This window comes from Ricinus communis, chromosome 1 (genome assembly GCF_019578655.1).
Source record: "Ricinus communis isolate WT05 ecotype wild-type chromosome 1, ASM1957865v1, whole genome shotgun sequence".
Lineage (NCBI taxonomy): Eukaryota > Viridiplantae > Streptophyta > Magnoliopsida > Malpighiales > Euphorbiaceae > Ricinus > Ricinus communis.
Genome location: NC_063256.1, coordinates 22,427,545 through 22,442,797, shown reverse-complemented (window position 1 = coordinate 22,442,797; position 15,253 = coordinate 22,427,545). Strand labels below are relative to the sequence as shown.

Below are 15,253 nucleotides of genomic sequence, written 5' to 3'. Positions count from 1 at the left end.
GCAATTTTCTCGTTGACATGGGGGATGAGCAATTTGAAGATTACAAAGAGTTTTTGGGTGAAACAACTACCACACATGGTAAGTCACAATTAGATCTTTATTTTGAGGAACCAACTCATAATTTGACTGAAGATTTGGATGTTTTGGAGTTTTGGAATAAAAGTTCAATGAGATATCCCGAACTCTCAAAAATGGCACGCGATGTTTTATCAATTCCGGTTACAAGTGTTGCTTCAGAATCCGCTTTTAGCATTGGAAATAAAATCATTACCGCTTCTAGAAGTTCTCTTAATTCTAAGACGGTTCAAGCTTTAAATTGTCTCAAGGATTGGATTCGTGCGGAAGGTAATAAAAGTTGTTTATTTATAATTCAATCTATTTTCTGAATTTTATTTTTAAAATTAAGTTTTATAATTGACTAATTTTTATTTTGTTAATTTTTGTCTAGGTGATTTTGCACCCAAATTTGAATCCGACAGCTCAAGTGAGGATGATATTAGTGATATTGATGGCGAAGAAGAAGTTGAAATTATGGATTTTTAGGTAAGTTATTATTTACATATTGATTTAGATTACTAGTTATTTTTATTTATATAAAATACTTATTAATTTAAATATTTTTTGTTTTGTAGGAAATGTGAATTTGCCTTGAAGGAGTTTGTTGTTCTTTTATTTCAATTTTTAGAGTTTTATTTAGATGGTTTAAAATATTAATTCATATTTGTGTCTTTATTATCATGATGAACATGATTACTGGTTTAAAATTTGAATATTTATGTTGAAATTATGTTTAAATTTTGAATATTTTTATTTAATTGTCGGTTTATCAAGCCAAGACCGACCCGAGCCCGACCCGAGCCCGTCCAGAGCCCGCCTAAGCCCGTCCAAGCCCGACCCGAGCCCGCGTAAGCCCGTCCAAGCCCGACCCGAGCCCGCCCAGGCCCGACCCAAGCCGCCCGGATCCGACCTCTGTCTAATGCCTCGGGCCGGCCGGCTTTTCATAAAATTTCGGGCTCGGGCCCGGGCTCTAAGATATTAAAATTTCTCGGGCCTGGGCGGGCTCGGGCTTCTCCAAAATTAATTCAGGCCCGGTCAAGCCCGGCCCGAGCCCGCCCAGGCCCAACCCATGATCAGGTCTATTCTAGCATAAAACGAGATAATCATGCATAAAAATATAAACAATCGGGCATGAAAACATTATTGAACTAATTCAATAATTATATTACTACAAAAATGAATGAAAGACAACTGCCATAAATAAAAAGATATTCATTACATAATAATATCACAATGTATGAACCAATAAGTAAAAAGTTTAATTAGCATTTAGGACATACATCTAACAATGAGGGTCAAGAAGTGTAGAGCCGATCGGCTCTAGGGCATCTAGGCTGGCTTTTTGATTTTTGTGTACTTCTCGCGTCCTAGAGCTAATTTTTAACATGCACAAAGTGTAAAAATCGATTAGATTATGAAAAAAATAAAATAAAAATGAAATAAGCATAGCAAATAATAATCGATTGAGTCATAAACCTTAAAATCTAAGCACAAAAACTTAAGAACTGAAAACACAGTAAAACAAAGATGACAAATTAATTATATAATCGTAATAAACTAATTTAAATATAAAATCATAATGAAAGTAGATATCTAATCATATAATCCTATGCATGCGATCAATCAAATTCAAAAGCCTAATGCTCACATATTATCAGATTTAAAACCTAATGTTCTTATTATTAGATTTCAAAATGCAAATAATCAATAACATGCAAATTCATGGAAATCCTAATCTAATTATATTAACCATAAAAATAAAACAATAAAAGTAACCCTAATAATGTTTCTAAAGAAAAACATAAAAAATATAAAAAGTAAGAAAACCAGTTTAGAGTGATATTGATGGATGCATATTGGGGAACCCTTAGGTTATCACTGTAGTTGATGGTTTTGCGAGTCTTAGGTGATGAAGAAGAAGTTGAATCGAAGAGTGGTTGGGAATCCAATGTTGGATATGGTATTGAAAAAGCTTCTGCCAACTTAAAAAATGGTTTTCGAAAAAAAAGTTCTTTCTTAATGGCCTTTATTCTTAGTGACTTAAACACTTCTATCTAATGATAAATGTTAGTTTTTTCCTCTCTTTTCTCAATTCGATCTTAGTTTCTATAACTTTTCTCTCTGATTGTTCATTCTAGTTTTTTTGGTCCTATATTGTTAGCCTTAACCTTAGATACCTCTTTCTATTTATAGAGGTAGGGTTTCAAAGGAGACTCTAAAGGAACTGATAATCTCATATTTTTAAAATAAATTGATAAATATCCAATATTAATCCCTTAAAATTTGAATAAAATCCTTGATTATCGTCAAGTACCTTCTAGAATCTATATCTAGACGTAAAAACGTCAAGAAAAAATGATGTCGAAGGAAAAAACCCTAATTGACATTATGCAGAGCTGATTGGCTCTATACAAGGGAAGTTTTACAAAAAATTTCAATTAAGTCCATGATTTTGTGAAATTCATCGTTTTAACCCTTAAAACTTTATTTTCCTTGAAAATTGAGTCCAAATTAATTTTAAAAAGGTAATTTTGGTTGGATTAACCTTAACCCTAACCTCGGATTTACCTGTCCTTCATCTCCCAAGACTCGAGAAGGTAGTAACTTTCATCAAAGGATTTTTCGTAACTCTCTCGATATTTGGATCCGGAAAATGCACGCTAACACCTATTGGATTCTTGTATATTTCTCTTTTGAGAAACATACTCGCGAGGTACGAATAAAAATATTAATCATGTTGTTCTTATTGCATTATAATTATATATTTTATTACTTAAAAGATTCCGATACTACTTGAAATATTTTAAATATAAATATTAAAATGTGTATAATATTAATATAAATTTAATTAATTAAATGTAGTCTATTACGTTCAAACTCTATTTTATTTTCTTTTACGTGATAAGATTCAATATTTTTAGCCTAGATGATTTATCATAAGGCTAAAGTCTCTAATTTTGATCTTGACTCTCAGATTGATTCTAGAATTAAAGATGTATCAAGTGTTATTCTTGTAGAAGAAGTTGAAATTAAAAAACCAAGTCTGCCCACAAAGCGCGACCGCGATAAGCATAACTTTAAAGTCGGTAGCTGGTGGAACTCTCAATATGAAAATCATGACCACAATTAGAGAAATGTGACCGCAAAGATCATGAGAAAAGAGGTAGAGGTTGATGAATCTTCAAAGCTTCAAATTGCAACCACGACTATCAGAAGTTCGACCATGAAATTCATGAAGGATCATGACCATTGCAAACCACGAACGGATATATTTAAAGTAACTAATCTTTGTTTGCCACATTAGATAGCCATTGGGGATATTTTAAGAATCACGACCATGATGCAAGAAGCAACCGCGATTTGCACTCTGCTTTAAGCATTAGGCTTAAGCTCTTATATATTGGGCCTAATTAAAGGTTAATTAATTAAGAGCTAATAAGTCTTGTATAATAGGCCTATGATGGATTTATTATCCATTGATTAGTTCTTATATTAATTAAAGTCCATTTAGGATAACAAAGCCCAATTTGAAGTAAGTTAGGGTTTTGTAGAAATCCTAAACCTATAAGGACTTTGATTAAATGCCATATATATAGAAAGAGATACATATGGCGACAAGAAGGGGTTAAAAGTTGAAGAAGGTTGGTTGCACATTTAAGAGAGGAAAAAGAATTTCTTTGAGATATATATCATAGGTGAATTAATCAATAAGATTAATTGATTCGTCCCCCTTGCTTGGAAATATCATTCAGTCTCCTACATCTCTTCTTAATCTCCTAAAAGTGGTTTAATGAGATCTTTACTTAGAAACTTGTGTGGATCACTAAGAGAGGCTAGTCACTTAAGTAGCTTTAAAGTGCATCAATCATCCTTGAAGAATCAACAAAGTAAGAAGCACTCTTTGAATTCGCCGAAAACTCCCTTTGCAAGCCTTCTCCATCTTTTGCTTTTTTTTTTTTTGTGTTATGACTATCTTAATCGATGAGATCCTTGGTGGGAATTGAGAAAAATTTTAAATTGCTTCCGTTGCACCTTTCCTTATGTTTTAATATCACTTCCTAATAATGGTATAAGAACCTCCATTGATTAATTTAGTCATAATGGTTGCATAATTGTTAACTGATCATAAGCATGCAAATCTGGAATTTCTAGGCTGTTTTAGAGATTTGTTAATTGCCATAGCTATAATTCAAATTTTTGGGTGATTCTTGTTGCATATGAACCTAAGGGATAGAACTTATGATTTGAAACTTTTTAAAATTCTTGGATCTCATTTGATTAGGGTTTGGGCATTGAGAATTTATGCTATACGCACAGACAACTTTGATGTGATCAATAACATCCAATCTCTAATCAAATTTGGATCAAATTAATTGAAATAAAGGCTAGGGTATTGTTGCTAAAACTTTTCTTGAATATTTGATGTTCGAAATTCGTTTAAAATAATTGGAAATTGGATTCTTAATGATCAAAGCAAAACTATGCATATACTACACATTCTAAAGGTTTTGAATGTGCATATGTGTATAGCTTTTGATTTGATTTGATTTTAGACAACAATGAATATGATTTAGAAGATGAATAATGAACTAAAAATTTAAGGTTTGATCTTCATGAACACCAGATATGCACACAACATTCAAATCAAGTGTTGATTTTATGAGTTATATGCATAGTATGGGCATTGCTTATTGAATTCAGCATGTATGTTTTCTTGGTCCAATGGCAAGCCTTTTGAGGAAGACATCATATCTAGATCATGCATAAGACGAGTACTTGAAGTAATCTTGAAGGTTGATTTGAGTCTTGATCAGGTTCCTTGCATAGTTTCTTTGTTTCTTGATGATTGCCATATGAATCTTGATTATCTTAAATTGTTTGAAAGAAAATTTGATTTTCTTGATGATGGATCTTGATGAACTCAATTAATTCTTAAATTAATGTGATTAATTAATCTATTAGATCTTTAAATCTTATTAAATAAGGAGTCTCCTTGTTTGTGGGGATTTCTAAATACAGTATCCTAGTTGTCATGTAACTCCTTGTCTTAGGATTATAATTATTTGTCCTAATATGATTAGGAGATTAATTAAAGGTTATTTTAATTAATACAAGTACTGTTAATTCTTTAGAACAAGGACTTGTAATTTTACAATCCTAGTTGGACTAGGAAGTTGTTTAGATTAAGACAAGCGTTTGACTATTGTCCTAAATTCTAGAGATGGCCGAAAATTACATAAATTATAAGGGAAATTTTATTTTTTAAATTTGATTTAATTAGTTTATTCTCATTAATTTATGTTATCCTAGGACTTATGTCTTAGTATCCTAGTATGACTAGGTTATTTATTTAATTAAGACATAAGTTTGATTTTATGTCTTAAGGTTTAACTTTCTATCCTAAAAGGACATAAAATTAAAATTAAGGATGTATTAGAGGAAATTAGTTATTGATTAAATCTAATTTAATTAATTTTAATTCTCTACAACATTCTTCAACTAAGGTTAAATCTTAGTTTCCTAGTATGATTAGGATTAGTAAAGTTTGTTTGGTCAAATGTTGACTTTATGTCCCAATTTTTTATTTTGACCGAAAATTACACTCTAAACAAGGAGAATTTATATTTTTAAATATGATCTAATTATTTTAATTCTCCATACCCCATTTAATCCTAATTTCATGCAATGATCAAATAACTTGAATTAATGCTATATTGATTGTTTATATGCTTTATATAATATGATTATATTTGGCAATGATGGATGGTTATGGACTATAAAGACTAATGTGATTATATTGAATGGTTGAATGCTTTGATTTGATATTTTGAAATAAGGACTGCGTTCCTTACCTTTCTCTAATTTTCTATGAATTGTAAAATTCTTTTCTCATCTAACTCTCCTTAAATGCAACTCAATGTTTCTTTAAATCTTATGTAATTGTTATATAATTTTATATTAGTTAGATAGAATTTTATTTTGTAATCCATATGGACATATGGCGCCAAATGGAGATGAAGGGAATATTGCTTGAAGACTTGGAGATCATGAAGGCAATACCTAGGTTTTCACCATCTAGTTATCTTTAGTGGCTCGAGATAACTAGTTCAGCAAGTCTATATCATCCATAGTAGTTTGGCATGCTTAGCTTATATTATATATGTGATGTATGATATATGCATGATCATGCCAAAGCATGAAACCCTTATATTCGATATTGGTATATTCATGCCAAAGCGTGAGACCTTAATCACCGCATAATAACAAATTCCTTGTTCAATATTAAGTCACGTGTTAAGGATATGATTAAGTTGCCTTCCATAATTAAAATAGGAACGAGAACCTTGTCCATGGTCAATTTGTTGAATCATTCAAGGTTGCCTATTACCTGAGCGTGTTCTCTATTTTAATTGATGAGTCTTACTTAACTATCTTGGATAAATCAGATGAGTTGTTCATGTTTATATGAAGATAAAGGCATGAATTAGGTGAAACATATATGATGTTGGAAAGTCATAAAATATGTTTAGACAAACGTCGTTGTTGCCTAATTGATCTAGAAGTTGTATAGAGATACAGTTCATAAATAGTTGTATACCTAATTTATTTTAATATGGTTTTTTGAGTCACTCAAGGTCATATTAAAATAAATGGATTCTAGCCCACTAGGATAGCTAAATTGTTAGCATCCCGAATTGATAGTGAATGCTATTAATTTGTATCGAAAAATAGTGGGAGCCTATATAACTGCTTGCAAGACCTTTACTAGTTACTTGTCTGAATTAAGTGATGTACGCTATCCGCACACGGCAAAATGCACTGATCGTATCAAGTAATAAAGTGATAAGTAGCGTATCGTTCCACTCGGACTTATGAATGTTATTTTCAATCATATACTAATGTTTAGCAATCAAATATAAGTTGGTTATAGAAATGTTTACAAGTAAATTAATTATGAAAAACGAGAATTAAAATAATAGGTATATTAATCAAGGATAAAGCCTATTCAGGTAATAAATCCCCCTAATATGTAAAATACTTCATGAAGCAAACAACAATTAAATCAAAACCAAGAATTGAGTTGGCATTCCACAAAATTAGGTAAAAACCTTTCTCAAGTGATTAAATCCTTAATTCCTAAGAGGAGGGAAAGTAATCTCTTCTCAAACCCACTCACTTAGGTCATGCATTAAGATTAAGGAACTATTAAACCAAAGGATCTTATAGATCTATCTCTAGTATTCCAATCAATTCTCAATTCTTAAAATGTGATCAATTCATAAATAGTTATCTCTAATCAATTTATGAAAATAAAATCCAATCAATATATTGACTTATCAATTGAAATAGATGATTAAGCAATCAAAGGAACAAAACAACTCATAGAAAAGCTTTAATTGCATTAACTTTGAATCAATCCATACAATAAAAATTAAGATTCATCAAAATCCAAATAGCAAGAAAATTAGTTCCTACACGTTACAATAAAGAAATAAAGATTAGGGAAAGAAGATCTCAAACTATTCATGGATGATTAGAGATGAAAATCTTCAATCTTGGGAAACAATGATGGAAATGGTGTTCTTCCTTGAAAATAACCAATAAAACCCTAAGAAATAAAAGAAAATTAAGTTCTGTAAGTGTTCTCTTTAAAAATGACACGACACTCCCTTAAAGCAAACCTGAAAGTTCCTTTAAATAGTGCATTTTTATGATTGACACGGGGACCACATGGGCACCACACGACTGTGTGACGTCCTCAACTTCTTGTAGCTCGAAATCACCTTCTAGGGCACACATGAAGGTCACACGGGCATGTTCCCTCCATACATGAACTTCTAGCTCAATCTGCATATTTTTTTATTGCACACAAAAAGACCACACGGGTGTGTGCTTCCCGTGCCATGCCTTCTTTCGTTCTACCATTGTTCTTGTCTTACACAGGAAGACCACATGGACAAGAGTTTCTCGTGTCATGCCCATGTCCGACTCCAAACCTTCCTGAATATGCCTTTTCTTAGCTCAATCTTCATGTAGGATCCTCAAATGTCTAAAAAGAATTGAAAAATCAAGTTCTAACAAACAAATTAAAATCAATTGATGGTAAAATCAATGCACAAACATAACTCAATAGTAATTGCTAGAAGCACTTATCAAATTCTCCCATACTTAAGTACGCACTTATCCCCAAGCAAATTGAATAAAATCAAAAATGAAGAAATGAGAAATGCTCTTTCTAATAAATAGTTGTCAAATAATTTTTAGGTCAATCATTTATATGAAAACACTATAATCATTAGCCAAGAATTAATCCTCGAATGATAAATTACAAACTAGGGTTTCTCATAATAGGACCAAAGGAAATAAAAAAACTTGAACTCTAAAGTTAGGGAAATGAGCATTCCTTCTAAACAACTCAAAACCTATGAAGAAATAGAATTAAAGATTTTCCTCCTAAGTACCATGGTACAAATTCTCCATGGTGCTCAAGTACTTATTAGTATTTAGTCAATCTAGCCTTTTTACGCGAATGTAGACATTGGTGATGCCAACCCCCTATTACTTAACTAGACAAGATTTAGTTTGAGCAGATCTGAAATTGTTAATCTAACCTTTTTATGTGAGTGTAGACATTGGTGATGCGAACCCTCAGTTACTCAACTAGAGTCACAAATCCAAACCACTACTCATATTCTCGGGTTTCCTTTTATTTATTTTCATTTTGAACCCTTTTGAGAAAAGAGGAGTAGAGCACAAACCACTTGACAATTGTTTATTATATATATTCTGCTCCCTTACTTTGGTTTTCATTTAGTTGTTATTGCATGGTTATTTTATATCTTGACTCTTTAGTTATGTTAATGAGCTTTATTTTTCAAACTTTTCCTAATTTTGCTGAAGTATATATACTTATTACTCCTTTGTACTTTCTTATTCTTTTGGGATGTCATAAAGAGAGAGTATAAATCATCACAAGAATTTAATCAAATTCAATAAGCTTGACATAAAGAATAAGTCCTTAATAGGCAATATGAGACGCAATACAACATACACCTTTTCCCCCACATTTGTTAGACACATTGTCCTCAATGTGTTTGTATATAATATATAAACAAAGGAAGGGCTTCCTTGGAATTAAGTAAGTTGTATAATTCTGAGTCCACATCGAAATTTTGCAAGCACCTGTCTAATTAGCACAAATCCAAAATGTGGAAAATTAGAAGGAATAAATAGGTATGCAATCAGAGAATACACCAAATTAAAAGAACCCAAAAGATTGTTAACTAAAACCAAAAGAAATGTATCGAAAAAGAACATGAAAATATGCAAAAATTAAAAAGATCTCAATTCTAAAAATAAAATAAAAGAAATAAGAACAAAACTAATAAAACAAATCAAATTGTTCAAAAACTTGATAGGTTAACAGAAAAGAAATGAAGTTCAGCCTTCCATGCCACCGTCATCATCATCAGCAGCGTCTTCCTCCTCATCACTATCGTTGGAATCAATATCGTGGACACCCGCTCCATCATCGAGTTGAACTTGCTGAACCTGATAGAAACTCGAAGGAGGTCTTGACGGGGTGTTAGCCCTACGACTGCCAATAATGCATCATCGAGTTCTGGAGCCAATCCATATTCATTTGTTGATGACGCATCATTTCCTGTTGATTCTAAAGCATTCCCATCATTTGAGCTTGATTATGGAGCAACTTATTGTCCTAACATTGAAGCCCATGCATTTGCATTTCTGATTTGCAAACTTGTTGCTCAAACTCCTTGGGCTTTCGATCATCATCCGTTTGCATAAAATTATAAGCCATCAAGTCCTTAGCTTGCTCATCTCCAGTAGGTGGAGGATGGAAAAAGAAAGAAGAAGGTCGATCCGTTAAAGGAATAGCAGATGTACTAGGAGTAGTTGCAGTGAATGGGTGGAGGGTTGGTGTGCAAATCAAAGTCAAAGTCTTCTTGCGAAAAAGGTATGTTAGGCAGAATTCACTTGTCCTTATCCATGTGTTGAAAAGTCTCTAATCTTATAAATTTTGGTAATCCATCCAATGTCATCGTTGATAAGCCTTAAAAATACCAAAGTTCTTTGCAGGCCTTGTAATATACATACCCTCATACAAACATCCTTTGTCCAATTTCTTAGCCTGCTCAAGTAAATATACTAATAGACACAAGGCAACATTACACCAAATACCCTCTTCCAAGCATATTAAATAAAATAAATCTTAATGGGTGCAACGCCCACCACTCTCCCTTTGACCCATAATTGTAGTAGTCAATAAAAAATGCGTAAATCGTAGAGGAAAAGAATCAAAAGCGAAAGCTTTGGATTTAGAAGTCACATACCTAGGTGCATTAGGCGCCAATTTTGCTTAAACACCTTCTAGAGTTTGATTTCCAAAGTCTTTGAAGGGAGAATGCTTGTAATCATCTAATGCTACCTCTTCGTCCGTGTATATACCCATAGTGATGGCAAACTCATTCACAGACATGTTGTGATATTTTCTTCCCAAACAAAACTTGATTATCTTTCCTGTACGATCGACCTTTGAACTGACCTCAAAACGCGAGGTGCATAAGAACTCTAAAGTGATTTCTCTATAAGCGAGTTCCGAGATTTCGAAGAACTTTCTCCAAGTTAGTTGATCAACCCATCCCCATAGTTTCTCGTCAAAACTAATAGAAGATATGAAGTCCCAATCAAAATAATGAGTTGGGCAAAACCATTTGTTGGCCAAATTCTCAAATTGTGCCCTTAATACGTTGTCATGAAACTGTACCAAAGGATAATTTCGGTCGAATGAAACCAAAGAAGCAGTTGAAGGAGGACCTTGAGATGAAGAACTCCCACTTCTTTATCGTTTAGTAGGGGCTTGAGAAGGACTTCTCTTCCTTGAACCACTTTTCTTGGATCCACTATCAAGAAGATGAATAGATAATAGAAAAAATAAAAGAAAAGAGAGTAGATGATAGCAAATAAATTTTGTTTAGGTAAAAATGGTGTTTGGGGATGATAGAAAAAGGAAAAGAAACCAAAAGAGATGAGATAGAGTTGAGAGAATAAATAAAATTTAGAAAGGTGGCTAGGGTTTTGTCTCATTAAGAATTGAAATTTTAGTGTCATACAGGTGGGACACAACCGTGTGCTCCCGTGTGACATCCTTGATCAAATTCGTGTTTTCGTTATCTCAATCCATATGGGAGGAACATAGGCATGTCGCTTCCCTGTGTGAATTGAAAAATATTTGGGTTAAGAGATGCATGTCACACGGTTAGGTGACACGGCATGCCACCTTCCCGTGCGACACAGATTTGCTTCGATGGGTTTTAGGCATCCAACACGGGAAGGACACAAACGTATCTTTCCCTATGTGACACAGCCTAACTTTGGTATATTCCATGTGATGTAGCTTTCCAATGATAACACTTTACTTTGCTTAACCTTAATTAGTTGTCCCATGCCTTATTTTAAACAAACACAAATAAGAAGCAAAATAATAATAAAAATATAATCAAATGACGAATATAATCAAATTTAAACCAAACTAAGCTTCATTAATAAATAAAAAGAAAACATAAAACTAAAGGTTCATGAATCGAAACCCCATACTAAGGAAAGAAAAATCGAATAGCAAAAACAAAAGATAGAAATTTAGAATGCTAAGATTACTAATCAAACTTTTAGTCCAATTCTCCTATCTTAAGATTTTCACAATAACTTCCTTCCCCTCCCTCTCTTAATTATAGAAGGTTGCTCAACCTTCCTTAGGCGTCCTCGCACCCTTTTAGGGTTAAAGTAGCACGAGCATGATTCCTAGGGTGTCCTCGCAGTACTGGAGTAGGTGGACTACCTTCATTTCCCTCACAATCACTAGGTTCACTAGGATCACTTTCTATACTATTGTTAGATTTAGGGCTTCCTCCAGAGTGTTATCTCCATAAAGCTATCTCTCTTGATATGCTCTTTCAAGGTGTTCATTCTCCACTATTTCATCCAAAGAGCAGATATACTCGTTGGGTTTAGGATATGCTCTTTGGTAAGCTAAGATAGTAGTAAATCATTCAGGCCTTAGATCCCACGGCTTCCTCTTCCTATACCGTGGTACCCACCTTCTAGGTGCTGATGAACGTGGTAAAGGAGAATTCCTCCTCCCAAACTTAACTGGATGTGTTATAGGTGATTTCGTCTAAGCCTATATCTAGATGGTGGTGGAGATGGAGATGTTGATGAAGGAACATCATATACATGAGTATCCCTAGAACTCATGGCTTATTTTAAAAAGAATGTGAAACCTAGAGGAAGTAAAGCAAGTCCTATTTATAGAATTAATCTCAAGAGTTCAAATCCTTATTGAAATTGGAATATTTATTATAATAAAACTAGGATTCTAGATATCTTAATGAAACTAAACTCCTAAGTCCTACCAAAAAGGAAAAAAAATCAATTGGGATATAACTACTAGGTTATTCCTAATTTAAATAAAATACTAATATCCTATATTGGATCCTAAATAAAACTGAAATAGGCTTAACCTAAAAAAAAACTAAACTAAAGCCCAAAACATTAGAGATGAACACCATGGAATGTAAACACAAATATAAGAGAAATTATAAAGTGGGTTTATAATGATGAGGTTCTCATTATATATGTTCCTAAACTTTGTTCATAGTCGATCTTTGATCAAGAATTAGATATTGATAAAACGCTCAAGACTATCATAATGTGTTATTACTTACTTGTGAAGTAAGCATTTTGTCTCATAAGATTGAGGAATAAGGATTCCGAGATAAGCATATGGGTGCTTGTTACAAGAATAAGTCCATTGAACACGATCCTACAAAGTAGTCCATATGGAACTTACCCCAAGTGTCTATGGATAATACTCTTATGACAATCATATAAGATGTGATTTTAGACTTGAGATAACATTATATTATCTTATATGAGGATTACTATAATTTGATACTATCTTATGTTCTCCTTTCCATGGAGTGCTCAAAGGATGGTCATTGGGTATACTAAAGTCATATGAAGATACTAAGTTATCAATAAAGAATCCATTGCCCAAGGTAATACATCATAGGTCCTTATCCTAATGATTCTTGATATGCTTTAACATGGAAATCCTTGGCCAAGGTTGTTTTCAATGAAGATTATGAAAAGTGTTTCATAGATCTTATTTAAGATGTTATATGCAATTATCAAGAACAAATATGATTGATTCAATTATAGAGTTGATACTTGCATCTCTATAAATCAATTGGGATAAAAGTATAATGAAAGGATTGAATTACATTGTGAGATTGTTTACTGTAAAGGTTGATTAAAGCACTTTAATCTTTCCTCACATTAGGGTGGTCATGATGCATTACTAGATGCCAATCTTGATCTACGAAATATGAATTAAGTCAATTAGAGAATTAACATTGAATTAAAAGGGTTCAGTTCATAGTTTATAATTAATTATCAGCATGTTAGGAACCTTTTGGGTTACACAAAAATAGGCTTAAAATCGAGATTAAAATGAAGCTTAAGATTGGGCTTAAGCTTATATACATTGGGTCTAATTAAAAGTTAATTAGTTTAATACATATTAGGCTATGATATTTGGCTATAAGGGCCCTATGACTATGCTTATGTATTAATTAAGTTAACTTAGTTTAAATAAGCCCAATTAAGGTCCAGCTTAAGAGTAAGTAAGGTCTTGCTTGCTATAAGACTAGGTTAAGTTAAATCCCATATATATATATATATATATATATATGGAGTATGATGGGCAACTAGGATATATGTGTGAAGGAGAATGATGCCATCAATACTTAATTAATGAGATTAATTAAGAACAACCTAGCTTGGAACTAGCATTCACTCTTTATCATCTTCACTCTCTCTTTGGGGAACAACCTAGCGTAGTATCCTTGACACCAACAAGCTTACTGGGTCGACCTTTCTTGATTCACATTAAAATGTGAGAAATTGTTCTCAAACAAGAAAGAAGTTTTATGTGCTAGACACACCTCTATTGCGTCCTTGCCGAAGTTGCACCCGAGGAGGTGGTCTAAGAATACAAAAAGCGTCAAGAAGATGATGACCATGTTGTTTGTGTTATGTTAGGAAGTATGGCTTCTGAACTACAAAGACAACATAAAAATATGGATGCTCAAACTATCATTTTACATTTAAAGAAAATGAACAATCAGTTACTAAAAGGTATGAGACCTCAAAGGAATTTTTTGGATGCAAGATGATCGAAGGTGCATATGTGAATGTACATGGACTAAAGATGCTTGGATATATTGAACATCTAGGGGGTCTTGGTTTTGTGATGGACCATGAATTAAGTATAGACTTATTTTGCAATCTCTACCTGACAGTTATTCGCAGTTTGCTATGAACTTTCAAATGAATAAGTTGGACACTATGATACCTAAACTTTTTAGTATGTTAAAGACTACGGAGGGCATTATAAAGAAGTAAAAGGGAGTAGTTCTAATGGTAGAACATTCTAAGGTTGCTAAGAGTAAGTCTAAGAAGAAAAAGGGAAAGAAAGCCCATAAGCCCAAAAAGGCCTTAAAGGCTATTGGAGGTGTCAACAAGGATAAAGGAAAGTGTCACCATCGTGGGAAGGAAGGACATTTGAGAAAAAACTGCAAGGCTTATCTCACTGCTTTGAAGGATAAGATGCAAAAACAAGCTTCTAATTCTAAAAAGAAAAAATAGGCTAGCTTGAAGGCAATTGTTGTCATTTAGTCTAGTTATTAGTTTTTTTTTTTTCTTATTTAAAATTTAATAATTTTTATTAATTCTTTTTCTAGAACAATTGTTGATTATTATTTAATTTAATAATATTTGGCAATTGTTGCCTTATTTAGTTAAATGATTTATATTTCTAGAAATTCATATAAAAGGTTATATGAAAGTAAGAAAACAAATTCCTATTGCGAGAAACCTAAAGCAATCCTAAAAAGGCATAAGGATTATATTATTGATATTAAGACAAATAAGTAACTTAACCAAGTTATATAACTTATAAATCTTATGAAATCAATATTATAATCAAGTTATCTTTGAGAAAAGACACATATGCCGAATTCCTAAGCGATACATAGGATGTATGCTTGCTTTTAGGAAGAGTTATGATAAAGTATCATATCAAGACTAGATCATAATATGGAATGCTTGGATC

The 15,253-nt window shown here is 32.6% G+C and overlaps 1 long non-coding RNA gene across 1 annotated transcript; it reads left to right on the top strand.

Annotated features, from left to right (window-relative positions):
• The first annotated feature begins 33 nt into the window (after window positions 1-33).
• On the top strand, window positions 34-784 carry LOC125371052. The gene is made up of 3 exons (XR_007217253.1): window positions 34-345; window positions 449-543; window positions 633-784. It is a non-coding gene; the product is annotated as an uncharacterized LOC125371052 (long non-coding RNA).
• The last annotated feature ends 14,469 nt before the right edge of the window (window positions 785-15,253 follow it).